At 45.9% G+C, this 15,100-nt stretch overlaps 1 long non-coding RNA gene across 1 annotated transcript; it reads right to left on the minus strand.

The window, feature by feature from the left end:
* Nucleotides 1–3,336: 3,336 nt before the first annotated feature.
* On the minus strand, nucleotides 3,337–13,132 carry LOC148002797 (uncharacterized). Its single transcript, XR_015631501.1, has 3 exons — nucleotides 13,061–13,132; nucleotides 12,556–12,780; nucleotides 3,337–4,951 (listed from the first exon to the last, which is right to left on the minus strand). It is a non-coding gene; the product is annotated as an uncharacterized LOC148002797 (long non-coding RNA).
* Nucleotides 13,133–15,100: the final 1,968 nt, after the last annotated feature.

The raw sequence follows: 15,100 nt of genomic DNA on the forward strand, positions 1-15,100 counted from the left end.
ATGCTCCCTTCTAGCCCACCACCCACCAGGTAGTAGAAAAGAAAGGATACAGGAAAAGTGGACCTGTTTAGAAATGGTTCTTTGGAGCAAATCCTATCTGAGTTGTCAGGAAATCAGCAGCTCGAGCTGCCACTGCTGACCTGTGAACTGACTCATTCTAAGGAATTCTGTTGTCTTCTAGAAGCTTTATCTTTTATCTTCACACTTTTTTTTTTTGGTTCTTTTTTTCGGAGCTGGGGACCGAACCCAGGGCCTTGCGCTTCCTAGGTAAGCGCTCTACCACTGAGCTAAATCCCCAGCCCCTTGTCTTCACACTTAAATCGTCAGTATATCTGTGATTAACAGTATAGACAAATCGAGATTAATGTTTTCATTTGAATATTCTGTTATGATGCTAATCACAAAGGACAGTGCACACTCTCCTCATCTCCAAGGGAAACCTCGGACTTTCACTACTAAGTAATGCTTAGTTCAGGTTTTTCTCTATTAGTTTTTGTTTCATCTGATTGTGGGGGTTTGGGCCCCTTAGGCTCATGTGTCCGAGTGCTTGGCTCCCAGCTGTTTGGGAAGGATTGGGAGGCGTGGCCTTGCTGGAAGAGGTGTGCACTAGGGGTGGGCTTTGAGGTTTCAAAAGGCCAAGTCATCCAGTTGGCCTCCTCCCACTGCCTGGTGCCATGGATCAGATGCAGGCTCTCAGCCACGGCTCCGACACTACGCTGGCTTGCTAGCTGTCATGTGCTTCACCGTGTCATGGGAAGCCTCCAAAGCTGTAAGCAAGCCCCTGATTAAATGACTTCTTTTATAGGTTGCCTTAGTCACGATGTCTACGTCACAGCAATTACGAAGACACAGATCCTTAATCAGATTCAGATCTGATTTTAGATCAGTGCCCTCAGAGGTGCAGAGGAGAGAGGGGAGAGATGGAGAAAGTTGCCTTCCAGATGTGACATGACCTTTGGCCTATAACTCACAGCATGTGTGACTATCTGCATGAGGTCGAGCTCATTGGCATTCTGTCATGGATGGGTTAGGGGCTCCTGAGGCCTCGCCCCTTCCTGAAGAGCTATTAGCAGTTCACGGAGGAAGGAAAGGAGAGGAAGACATCATCAGTGCTTTGATAAATAATCCCCTATGGCAAGAATTTTCTCTCTGGGAAGGGAGTGGGGGTGGAGGAGGGAGTGGGTGACTAGGTGACTCCTTCTTAGGTCTCAATGGCAAACCAGAGCTGAATTTCACCAAAGTTCACCATGAACTGATGAATATTAATTACAGATCATGGATCAGGGATTGAAGGATCAGAAAACAGTTATGTGGGAAGGTCTGTACCCAGCATGGAAGATGGCTTCCCCTTGGCTGCACAGATGGAATCCCTTTTCCACAGTCTTCCTCAGCCTATACACTCTAGCCCTGCCCTAGATCTCAAGGCCAAGTGCCAGCAAGGAGGCACTGCACACACCTGGCTAAGGACAGGCAGGCGGCTGGCCTCCTCCTTCTATGAGGAGATGCTAACGGTCAGCAAGCCCAGCCCTCATGATCTGGAGTCACAGCTAGTCTTAGGAAGGGACAGTTGCTCTGCTCCAAGGGCAGCGCTGTACAGCAGCCCCAGTCACATGCATATGAGCAACCTTAATTAAACTCAGTGGACCACAAGTTAGTAATATCGACAACAGCAGCAGAAACGACAAAAGACATGAAAATAAAAGGGGGTGGAGAGTTGGAAAGAAGAAAAAGTTCAGTAGGAGGAAGACGGGAGAAGAGGTGATAAGAGGGTGAATCATCATCGAAATACGTTCTATACACACACACACACATACACACACACACACACACACACACACACACACACACATACATGAAATTGTCAAATAATACTATTGACCAAAAAGTCCTGAAAACATCACTGGACAGACTGCAATTCAAAACTCAAAGAGATAGACTACTTGTGTTTCACGAAGTAAGGGGTGTTCCGTTTTGAATACACTTGGTGCGGCCCTCTTAACGGAAAGTTCCGGTTCCTTTGCTCAAGCTTGAGAAGGACTGCAATGGGTTTGACGCAACTCAAAATTCCACACAGCCTTTCTCACCACGGGTATACGCACCAGAATTTCCAGGAAGAAGTAGGAGTTCTTAACGGTTTTCTCTCAACTGGGAACAGCATATTGCATGAGACGTGACTTCTGACTGTGGCTGCCGTATGCTTTAGATTTTCCAGAGGCCTGGGGAATCATTTGACGAGACCAGACCCTGGGAATTCTAAGTGGGCTTGACCCAGCAACTATGGAAGATGGTGTTCACCCGACAGGCTGCCATTCAGGAGAGAAGAATTTGAGACCTGGTGCCAGGTTCTGTCATGGCCTCTGTCTGGTCACTTCTTGTGTGTTTTCCTGCATAGGCTGAAACTGGGTAGAAGTCATTCACATGCCTCCAACAATAATTTTCTCTTATTTTAGTTTTAATAACAACTTGAGTCTGGCCTGGCATGACCTGATTGGGAAAGTCATGAACGTCTCTAAGCTGGGAAAGGCTGTGCACTGTGCTTATAGAGCAGAGTCTGAAATGTCACCCGGTGCTTGCTTTAAGAGACCAGGCTTCAACAACCTTGGTTGCCAGAGTCCTGTGCCCCACGATTGCAATTTTGTTTCTTACCAGTGTTGCAGAAGTAGCAGCAGCAACCACACAGTTGACTGGGGAGAGGAAGAAGAAAATTCAAGAAGAGAAGACGGAGAGAATTTATTATTATTACGAGGGAGTTAAATATCTCACATGGGAGCTCTCCTGCTTGGGTGTTCCGTGCCACGGTTGCTGTGAAACTGAAGTGCACATAGGAAAACCAAGCCTTTACTACAGGAAACTTTGCTGTGAAAATGATTCCATTTGGTTTACGCACAATAGATTTCTGCAAGCATCCCCTGGAAGTTCCCACTAACAAGGGCTTTTGTCCTCTTTAGATGTTGACCTCAGCTGACCCACTGCAACTCTGTTACATTGTCGCCAGATTTTACAATGTTACCTCCACCTCCTACAGCATAGTCTCTATAAATGTTAACTCTTTTTTATTTCATGCAGGTGTCTTTCCTGGACACCGAGGTTCCTCCATAACTGATGTCGTGAATGGTGCTACAGTAAACATCGATGTGCCAGTATGTATGCAATATGTGGAGTTGAAGTGATACAGCTGAGCTGCACGCTAGATCTGTTTTTAATGTTTCAAAGAACCTCCATACTCATTTCCAAGAGGTTGGAACACTTTACATTCCCACCAGCAGCGTCTACGGATTCCCCTTTTCCATTCTTTCCAGCACGTGTTTTCTTTTTTTTTTTTTTGGTTCTTTTTTTCGGAGCTGGGGACCGAACCCAGGGCCTTGCGCTTCCTAGGTAAGCGCTCTACCACTGAGCTAAATCCCCAGCCCCCAGCATGTGTTTTCTTAATGACCGCCATTTTGACTGGGGTGAGGTAAAAGCTCAGAGTAGCTTTGACTGACATTTCTGTGATGGCCAGTGAGGCTGAGCAGCTTTGTTTATTGGCCGTGTTGGTCTTTTATCCCGAGGATGTATCTACATGTCTGGTTTTGTTCCAGTATCACAGCTCTTCTTGTTACTGTGTTTCCGCAGTATAACTTGAAATAGCTATTGTGATACCTCTTGCATTATATTATTACTACTACTACTATTACTACTACTACTACTACTACTACTACTACTACTACTACTACTACTACTCTGGGTTGTGCTGGTTATCCCAAATCTTATGGTGTTCAGATGAATTTTAAGATTGCTTTTTAAAAAAAAGTCTGTGAAAGGACACACGATGGCATCGTGGCCAACTGACAGCAGTTCTGTTTGACTTGTATTTAAATTGTCTGAGTGTTTTACCCTTTAAAAATAAATCTATTACAAAACTAAAAAAAAAAGTCTGTGAAGAATTGTGTTGGAATTTTGATGGGGTAAAGGTTGCACTGAATCCATAGTTTGCTTTCAGTAAGGTAGAGATTTTCACAGTGTAATTTTTCCAACTCATAAACACGGGTGGCCTTTCCATCTTTTCATGGCGGTCTTCCTCATTTTCTCAGTATTTTAAAGATGTCACTGGATAGCTCTTTAGCTTTCTCACTTCGTTCTGTCCCAATGTGTTTTTCTGAGACAATTTCCCCCCCTGATTTACTTCTCAGCATGTTTTTGCTGGTATATAAGAAGACTGTTGGGTTTTTTTCGTATGTTAACTTTCTATTTTGGCACTTTGCTGAAAGTCATTATCAGTTCCAAGAGTGGTTTCTGGTTTTTGTGTATAGAATCTTGTGATCTGCATGTGAAGAGACTATTTCTTCCCTATTTTTCCAACATAATTATTATTTGGGTTTTCCATACAATGCACCCCATCACTCTCACTTTGCATTCCCCCCAGGTCTACCTCCCCACCCTTGAGCCCTCCCCACCAAAAAGAAGAAAAAAATTATACCAAAGTCTAATTTGCGTTACCCAAATACTCACTAGAGCGTGGTCAAGCTCTCAGTGGCCAGCCCCTTAAAGATAACCGAGTCCTTCTCCACCTGCACCCCTGACAGAAGCCATGACTGTGAAGGGCTACACTTCAGCATCCTTTTCGTAGGTTTTTAGGACTCTGCAACGGCTTCCTGTGTGGGCTGTTTCTTTTCTTATGGTAGGGGAGGTTGTCACAGAAGTCTTCAGTGTCTCTCATCCTCAGTTATGATACCTACCCATCATGGATGCTACTGCAAAAGAAGCTTCCTTGCTCATAACAACCATCAGCAGCCTGGATCATGGACCTCCACATGGTTTCCTGCTAGCAGCACCGACCACAGACGTCCACATGGCCTCCAGCAGCAGCACAGGAAGCAAACCTCAACGTGGTCCTCCGAGGCAGCACGGACCATGCAAGGACTTCAGCTTGGCTTCCAGTGGCAGCACAGATTACAGACATCACCATGGTCTCCTGTGTGATCAGGGTGATCATAGTCATCAACATGGCTCTGGTGGCAACATGGACCACAGACATCAACATGGCCTCTGGTGGCCGCACAGACTGTAGAGGTTTAATTCAGAAAAATGACATGGTTTTCATCTGAATATCTTGCTACTGTCCAGAGCCAGTGTGATTGTGGGGCCAGGGAGTGGATTGGGGGCAAGAGTCTGCATGAGCTCCAGGCTTCCTCTCCCATCGTTCCATTGCATATTCATCCATGAAGTGGCATTGCAAACCGCTGTGTGTCACGGGATATATATTGCCCAAAGAGCTTTACATGTAAATACTTAGTGCAAAGAGTCACTGGTCTTGTTCAAGGGTTCTGATTTCTAAAGCACCACAGATACTGGGCTACTGCTGAGACTCATCTTGGATATCCTGCTGTTGCCCAGGGTCAGCATGGTCTTGGGGCTGGGCGGCGGGTGGAGGGTGGGGGTTGGGGTACAGGATCTATGCAAGCACCAGGCTGCTGCACACTTGGGCCCTGGGTGCCATCCCATTAGCATGACCATCCAGCTTGTGCCTGTAGCCCATGGGCTCTCCTACCCTGCTCTCCCCTCCTCAAATCTTCTAGCCAGCAGAGAACTTCCCTACTCAGAGAGGACAAGTTCCGTTGTCACCTGCTGGCTGCACTCCTCTCTCATCAACACGGGGGCTCTGCTGCCATTTTCTTTTCAGTTTCACGAGACAATTTTTAAAAAGCATCTTCCCATAAGATCTCTCTCTCTCTCTCTCTCTCTCTCTCTCTCTCTCTCTCTCTCATTGTTCTGTAGCTACTGTGGGCTCTGCAGACTCATCCTCCACACCCAAGTCTCGCTTCAGAACCTCCATGGGTTTCTCAGGCTGCTAGGAGTGGCTCCATGATTCTGCTGGTACGGGTGCGTGCCTCCCTCCCTGCCTCTCTTCCTCCTTACCTCCCTCCCTTCCTCCCTCCCTTCTTTTTTCTTCCTTTCTACGTAAGATTTATTTTTATTATCTTATGTGCATGTATGCACGCAGATCTGTGAAGGAATACCATTTGCAAGCAGGTGCCAGAGGAAGCCAGAAGGACCCCTTAAGCCACAGTTCCCCATTTGCATACATGTTTCTTCCTTATCTTGTCTTGCTTATCCTGCCTTAGTTAAGACTTCAGGAAGGGGGCTGGGGATTTAGCTCAGTGGTAGAGCGCTTACCTAGGAAGCGCAAGGCCCTGGGTTCGGTCCCCAGCTCCGAAAAAAAAAGAACCAAAAAAAAAAAAAAAAAAAAAAGACTTCAGGAAGGTACATGCCATTTGGTAAGAGTGGAGAGAGTGGACATTCCTGTCTTGTTCCTGGTTTTAGAATTATGTCTCCTGCAAGTAGAGATGCATGACTTCTCTCCCTATTTCTACTCCTTTCATTTCTTGACCTTGTCTTGTTGTTCTGGCTAAGACTTCGAGTATTCTATAGAATAGGAACAAGAAGAGCAGACACCTTGTCTTTAGGTTAGTGGGGGCGTGCGTGCTTTGAGGTTTTCTCCACTTAGGGCAAACTTATCAAGACATTAATACTTCTTTATTCGGTAGTTTTTTCATTCTTTCCTTCCCTCCCTCTTCCTTCCTTCCTTTTTCTTTCTTTGTTTCTTTCTTTGTTTCTCTCTCTCTCTCTCTCTCTCTCTCTCTCTCTCTCTTTCTTTCCTGTTTAACAACCCTGACCACAAAGTTTCCCCTTAACCAAACATAGCAAGTTGTAGTAAGACTAGGCACCTCCCTCGGATTAAGGCTGGATATGGCAACCAAGTAGGACATGTCTCTAATTTTATACTCAAAAGAATTTAGAGCTATAATCTCCCTCTTAGCACCACCTTAATTGTAGCCCCATAGGTTTTGGTATACAGTCACTACAATTTCATTTAATTCTAGGAATTCATGAATTCTCATCTTGACGTACTCAGTGGCCCATTTGTTGCTCGAGTGTTCTCCACGTGTCTGTGGACTTTCTGTAGTGTCTCTTAAGACTGATTTCCAGCAACTGATTTTTATTGTTCCTCTGTGATGAGAAAGAATCTAGGAAGTTACCCCAACTTTCTGTACTTATTAGACTGCCCTTGCACCCTCATAGATGATCTATTGCATTTCATAGACAGCCAAGAAGAGCCTATGGTCTTTAGTGCTTGGGTGGCATGTTCTGTTGATGTCTGTTAAGACCATTTTCCCTATGGTATTCCATAGTGCTACTGTTTCTGTTTGTTTATATCTCTGGATGACTTGTCTCTTGGTGTGAGTGTGTGTGGCATTGAAGTTATTACTTCTGTATTGGCATTAATCTGTGGCTTGAATATCTAGTGGTAGTTTTTATGAAATTGGGTGCACTTGAACTTGGAGTATTTAAAATTGTAACATCTCTTGATAAATTTTTCATTTGCAGAATTTTTCTTTATCTCTGATTAGTTTTGTCTTGAAGTCTATTCTTTGTCAGATATTAGAATAGCAGGGCTTGCTTGAGTCCTGGTTCCATTTGCTTGGAATACTTTTCTCCATCCTTTCACGATAATTGGAGGTGGGCACCAAATGCTTTTAAACAAAGTCTCAATCATTCGATTTACTAATGAAGACTCGGGAGCCAGATGCTGAAAGAGAGGCAGAGAAAGCACCCAGCTGACCTTCCTCCACAGCTAACATCCCAAAAGGAAAAGGGAGCTCTTCTCCACATCTCAAAAACCCTTCAACTGAATGTCCCTCCCTTCTACTTCCTGTGTGTCTCTCTATCCATCCTTCTGACTTCCTCTTACTCTCTATGGATTTTTCCCCTGTGTTCACTCCCTGTCAATCGGTTGCTTGCTCCACCACTGGACCTATGGTTGACTTTATTTAATCTTGTTTACAATAAAGAAAAAGCTCTTGGATTAAACGTATGTGCTGAGGCCGAGCCACACCATAACTAAAAACAGGTTTTTTTTCCAGTAAACAACACAATTTTAGGGTTCACAGTGTGACCAAATATCCTGCCACTATGTGTCCTGTTTTCTAATCCAATTGGCTAGCCTGTGTCTTTTAATTAGAGAACTGAGGCCACTAGTATTCAGATTTATTGCAAAGTGTGATTAATTCCTATTACTTTGTTGATTTTATGGTATTTGTTCTGTTGACCTCAATTCGTGCAGTAGCTACCCTCGCAGCATGTCTTTTCATTGAAGAGTCTTGGATGTGTACGTCTGCCCCTTCATTCTGAGATATTCCTTCCCGCATTCTCTGTAAGGCTGCTTTAGTGATCACAATTTTTTTTTTTAGGCTGTTGGTATCATGTTTTTCTTTCTCCTTCAGTTATGACAGTTTTGCTGGGTAAGTAGTCTGGGTAGGCATCTGAGGTTTTTCAAGGCTTAAATCACATTGCTTCAAGCTCTTGTGGCTGTTAAGGTGCCCATTGAGAAATCAGCTGTTACTCTGCTGAGTGTGCCTTTATGTGTGGCAGGCTTCCTCTCTTACAGCTTTCTGTTCCCTTGCTTGGCTCCATGTATTTCATGTTCTGACCATAATAGAGCATGTGGAATTTATTTTCTGGTCAAGCCTGTTTGAGGTCCTGTGTGCCTCTTATTAGACATCAATCCCCTAGGTTTGAGAAATCTTCTATGACCTGCGATTCTCTCTTTTCTATGCCCATGATTTATAGATTCTGTCTTTTTGAGCTGCCACAATAATTCTGCATATTCCATCCATGAGCTTTTTACACTTTTATCATTAAAAAAAAAAAAGGTACAATTCCTCTCTCTTGCCTTCAAGCCTTGATATTCTCCGTTCTACATCAGAAATTCTTTGGGCAGGGCATTCTACTGAAGTTTTCATTTTTTTTTATCTTTATTAACTTGGGTATTTCTTATTTACATTTCGATTGTTATTCCCTTTCCCGATTTCCAGGCCAACATCCTCCTAACCCCTTCTTCCCTTCTCCATGGGTGTTCCCCTCCCCATCCTTCCCCCATTACTGACTGCCCTCCCCCCAATAATCACGTTCACTGGGGGTTCAGTCTTGGCAGGATCAAGGGCTTCCCCTTCCACTGGTGCTCTTACTAGGATATTCATTGCTACCTATGAGGTCAGAGTCCAGGATCAGTCCATGGATAGTCTTTGGGTAGTGGCTTAGTCCCTGGAAGCTCTGGTTGGTTGGTGTTGTTGTTCATATGGGGTCTCAAGCCACTTCAAGCTCTTTCAGTCCTTTCTCTGATTCCTTCAACAGGGGTCCCGTTCTCAGTTCAGTGGTTTAATGATGGCATTTGCCTATGTATTTGCTGTATTCTGGTTATGTCTCTCAGGAGAGATCTACATCCGGTTCCTGTCGGCCTGCACTTCTTTGCTTCATCCATCTTATCTAGTTTGGTGGCTGTATATGTATGGGCCACATGTGGGGCAGGCTCTGAATGGGTGTTCCTTCTGCCTCTGTTCTAAACTTTGCTCCCTATCCCCTCCCAAGGGTATTCTTGTTCCCCTTTTAAAGAAGGAGTGAAGCATTTGCATTTTGATCATCCGTCTTGTGTTTCATGTGTTCTGTGCATCTAGGATAATTCGAGCATTTGGGCTAATATCCACTTACCAATGAGTGCATACCACGTGTGTTTTTCTGTGATTGGGTTACCTTATTCAGGATGATATTTTCCAGTTCCATCCATTTGCCTATGAATTTCATAAAGTCATTGCTTTTGATAGCTGAGTAGTACTCCATTGTGTAGATGTACCACATTTTCTGTATCCATTCCTCTGTTGAAGGGCTTCTGGGTTCTTTCCAGCTTCTGGCTATTATAAATAAGGCTGCTATGAACATAGTGGAGCATGTGTCTTTGTTATATGTTGGGGCATCTTTTGGGTATATGCCCAGGAGTGGTATAGCTGGGTCCTCAGGTAGTTCAATGTCCAATTGAAGTTTTCATTTTTAATTTTTTCATTCCCAGTTTCATTTCTGTTCTCCTCCCCCCACTTAGTATTTCTGTCTCTGATTGACCGCTACTTTTCTGCATAGCACTACAACAGCCCAGTCGGGAGAGCCTTACACTGAATTCTCTCTCATATCTTCATTTCATTTCGATTAGCTGTCTGTGGGGTTATTTTTTTGGGGGGGGGTGGAGTTCAGTCAGCACATTTGTACCCTCTTAACATTCATTTAGGGATTTATTTGTGTGTTTTATTAATTTGTTGAACATGTTTGTAACTGTCCTTCTGCACTTGTGCCCTCTATTTTCTCTTAGTTGCCCTCCGATGGGACTGGTGATTCTTGGGCAGCGAAGCATGTGGTCTTGGTTTTTTTGTATTGCTTGTATTATGAGGTATCTGGAGCCAGGTCGCTAGTGACATTTTAATATCATGTTTTGACCCAAACATAGACTGAATGCACTCAGACTTGTGCAGTGGTTGCAGGTCCTGTATAGAAGGTTGGAGGGGCTTTAGGTAGTCAGGGGCAGGAAGGGGTAGGGAGAAGGAGTAGGCGTGTAGTACCAGATGGGTGCTAGAGGTATTGGGGATTCCTAAGCAGGGAGGGTCCAGGCTGAGGTGTGTGAGCCTTGGTCTCCAAGCCGTATGAGGCAGCTGGAGGGTCTCTGTTAGGCTGAGAGCAGGACTTTGGGGAGGAAGCCTGGGCTTACTCATAAGGCTCCCCAGCAGTCAGTAAGCAGCGTTTTAGAGTCCCAGGCTGATAGGAGCCAGCAGAAGAGGCACAGGGTTCTGAATGGTGCCAGAAGGGACTGGAGATGGGGGAGCTTGAGGGAGCTGAGCTGGGAGGAGCTGGAGGAGAGGAGGAGAAGTTAGTGTGGGGGTTCACTTATGGGGGGGGTTCTCTGGCTTTCCCTTCTGGTGCAATCTCCTCCTAGGGATTTTGCAACCAGGAACCCAGCACCACCAAGGAACATTTTCGGAGCAGATTTGTAAAGCATAGCAGTGCTAGGTGCTGCCCCAGAGTAAGCCACTGAATCCTCACAAGTACCCTGTGACACGGGCACCGTGGTTCCCTTTATCTACAAGTTATACCTTGTAAGATACCCACTTGATGTCTGAAAACTTGGAGACTACCGGACCCCACACAGTCTCTTCTCTCCTTTCTGTATACATATATTCAATTTTATTTTTCACTAGAGGCACTACATGGCCCCAGTTCGTCACGTGTGTCTGAGCTACCAACGCCACTGCTCCTGAACTTTGGGGCCACTGTTATTATTGTTTATAATAAGCCCCACCATGCTAAAGTTGTGAAATGACTAAATCGGCGGGAGCATATATGCCCATATAAGATGGACAAAAGGGTCCTGTCCTCGGTGAGATCATGCTACCTAGAATGGCTCGTGATTTAAATGTGACTTTACCCCGTCATTTCACGGTCTCCAAGGCCAACCATGGGTAACTAAAACTGTCCCCATTTTACAGATAAAGGAGAAGCAGTGGAGGAGTTCTTAAACAGCTCAGTCAGAGCCACAGAATGTTCTGGAACTAGAGGATTCAAACGCAGGTAGTGAGGTTCTAGTGCCCACATTCTTTTATCCTATCTCAGACCGTCTCTGAACAGTGGGGAGGAAGCGCACATAGGATACGTGCGCGAGAAAAGTCTCACACGGACTTGTAGTTGTCTGTCTTCCCTTCAACCCACCCAAGGAAATCACATGAGGGGAGCCTGAAGAAATAATGCAGAACCCACCCTGAAAGCAAAGCCTGTTTTTTTGCAGTTGCTCGACTAATATCATCCACCAGGTGGCAGTCACGGTCTCCAGATAAAATCCGCTCGCTCTTGCTCTCATGCTTGTGCGCTCTCTCTCTCTCTCTCTCTCTCTCTCTCTCTCTCTCTCTCTCTCTCTCTCTCTCTCTCTCTCTCTCTCTCTCTCTCTCTCTCTCTTTCCCTCTCCCCCTCTCCCTCTCCCTCCCTCCCTCACTTCCTCCCTCTCTCTCTCTGGCAATGACTCGATTTTTATCATTATTAAAAAAATAAATAAGCAGTTTGAATTAACAAAAAACAAAAACACCGCAACTCTCTGACCAAGCTTTCTGAAGCAGTGCAGAGAGAGAGTGGTGCTCCTCTGTCACCGTGGGCAGATGATCAAGGCTCCCTCCCTGCGGGTTCAGGGTGCGGGCAGAGAGAGGGTGCTGCAGAGGTGCACAGCACAGAAGCCACGGTCAGTGAGGGGAGGTGCGATTCTGGTCCACAGAGGATGTGATCTTCTCCACCATCCTACCAGTAAGATGCGCAGCTTCTGTAAACAAACTCCCACTCCTAACCCTAAAGGAACCTTCTGAGCCCCCACCCCGCCACACACACACACACACACACACACACACACACACACACACACACACACGCACACGCACACGCGCACACACACACCCCTCGAGAGTTAAAGAGGGGCGGGGCTTGTTGGGAGGAGGAAGGTGATTCATGAGGGTGGGAGGTGGATGACACAGGGTGGGACTCGTGCATGTGACGTGTGTATGCGTGAAATCCATTATTATGTGTAACTAATATATTCTAACAAAACAAAAATGTTAAGGATACAGAGTCCTCGTGCCTTCCGTTAGCCAGCATCGGGTGCGGGAACATATGCTATCTCTCAGGAGACATCATGATGAATGTCAGAAAAGGCCTTCTTACCTCATCTGTCCCCTTCCTTCACTGGATCTGCTACCAATTTCAGCTGTCATTCACCATCCCGTTCCTGAGGGTGGACGTTGTCTGATTAGATGTGGGGGGAAGGGCAGTGGCTGGGCTGTCGTTATCTCTGCTGTCAATCACCACAACCCTCCAAAGGCTCGCGCAGGACTTCCCTTGACAACAGGTCCCACTCCATAGGAGGGTAGGAGGGAAGGTCTTGTTTACCTGTTGGTTTGAAGAAATTGTAACAGGTTTACAGTTCTTACTTTAAGCAAGTGATGTCAACTCACACTGCACTGTGAAGTAACTTGTACTTTTCTTGAGAAACAGTTTCCTCTTAAAGACTGGGTTCTTTCTGTGTGACAGAGAGAGGGTGCGGCTCCTGGTTTAAAGGTGTCCAATAGCTCAAGTGTATCCTTAGATCTCATGCTCCTCCCACACCCTCCTCTGAATCAGAATCTTGCTTAATTAGAATTAGAATCTTTTCTTCGGAGCATCTGAGTACCACACACTGCCACTTGAGTCAAAGCAGAATCTTCCCATCCATGTCCGATAAGACAGGCTGTCCCTTCAAACCACTGAGGCCTCTCCAATAACAGCCAAGCCGGACAAATGTTAGAAGGGACACCACCCACTGCAAGCAACGCCTTCTTTGGTAGGTCCTGTTGGTTCTGGCCTAATTAGGGCAGGTTCTGATTGCTTCTGGGATAGTTTCCCTTCGCTGATGGGTCCCAAGGAAAAGGGTTTAGAAATGCATTGTAAGCTGTGTTACCTTTCAAAAGAGAGAATGCAGAATTTTGCCAACAACCAACTGGTTCAAATATGTCACCCCATTACCCACATTTCCTTCAACTGTCTTGCAGGCTGCTGCCACAATCCTGCCTGGCTCAAACCACCATCAGCCACTAATGTCCACCGGTATCACTCACTCAAACCACTGTCCTCCCACATGGTCTTCTACCCTGCCCTGGAAACCTAGTGTCTCATGACTGCCAGCCATTTTTCTCTCATATATCCTCAAAGTATTTTGAGAACTTAAATGTAAGGCCTCAAACTACAAAACTACTGGAAGGAAACGGACACTTCATGAACAGCCCGGACCAGGTAAGGCTGTGTTGAGTAAGACCTTAGAAGTAAAAGCAGACAGAGGCTGAGTCAGCACTGGGTCACAAAGACGGAGTCTCTGTGAGTTCAAGGCCAGCCTGGCCTACATAGTGAGTTCCAGGGAAGTAAGGAGTAAACAGAGAGACTCCAGAAACTCCCAAAGCAAGCAAGCAAGCAAGCAAGCAAGCAAGACAGACAGACAGACAGACAGACAGACAGACAGAAAAACCTGCAAAGGAAACACTGAACAAAGTAAAGCCACCTGCAGGATGGGAGAGAATTCGCAATAACATAAGACTGATAAAATTGTTATCTAGAGAATCAAAGGAACTAAAACAACCCACAAGCAAGGAAACAATGCAATCTAAAATGTGTGCAAAAAAGATCTGAATAGGCAACCTTCAAAAGAAGACAGGCAAACAGTCACCAGGGAAGCAAAACTCAAACCACAGCACGACAGATAGAACGGCTGTTCTCCACGGGCATTCAGGTGGCTATGTCTTCCCGTTGGAACACTCAAGGCCAGTGTACGTGGCATGTACGCTGTTGGGTGTGAAACACGTGAGGCATCCTCCCAGCAACTGCTCATATTGAGTGTGCTTGGTTATACCATACAGTGAGGCTCACACAGCCACCAACCCACAGGCATGGGCATAGAGACAGGCACACGTGAGCATGCAGAGCCGGAAGTTCAAACCCAAGCCTCCGTCTGAGTAGAGAAGCCATAAGGACAGGAGCTTACTCTGTCTATATATGCCCCTACAGTGTCTTCAGCTACTAATTACAGAAAAACTTTGGGGGGGGGTGTCAAGAAGTTGAACAAACACCCTTTTCTGGACTAAGGCCAACTCCAAAGTTCTTGGCTTATGGAAGGAACCAGCTCTCCCTGTCTGTGTGCCCTTCCCATCCCAAAGCCAGTGTCAGGAGCAGCTTTGGAAGCCCACCATAGCCCACCTTGGCTTCTTTAGCTGTCTGGGTTCCTATCTTCATCCCTAAGCTCAGAAAAGCCAAGGCGTTCTCAGGTGACTGTCCACTTGTCTCTGAGAGATGGGGCAGAGCACAGTTCAGCTGGTGTCTCAGTTAGGGTTTTATTGCTGTGAACAGTCACCATGACCAAGGCAACTCTCAGAAGGACAACATTTAATTGGGGCCGGCTTACAGGTTCAGAGGTTCAGTCCATTATCATCAAGGCAGGAACATGGCAGCATCCAGGCAGGCATGGTGCTGGAGGAGCTGAGAGTTCTACATCTTCCTCTGAAGGCTGCTAGCAGAATACTGGCTTCCAGGCAGCTAGGATGAGGGTCTTAAAGCCCACACCCACAGTGACACACCTACTCCAACAAGGCCACACCCACTCCAACAAGGCCACACCCACTCCAACAAGGCTACACCCACTCCAACAAGGCTACACCCACTCCAACAAGGCCACACCCACTCCAAC

The sequence above is a fragment of the Rattus norvegicus genome, chromosome 10 (genome assembly GCF_021556685.1).
Source record: "Rattus norvegicus strain SHRSP/BbbUtx chromosome 10, alternate assembly SHRSP_T2T, whole genome shotgun sequence".
NCBI classification, from domain to species: domain Eukaryota; kingdom Metazoa; phylum Chordata; class Mammalia; order Rodentia; family Muridae; genus Rattus; species Rattus norvegicus.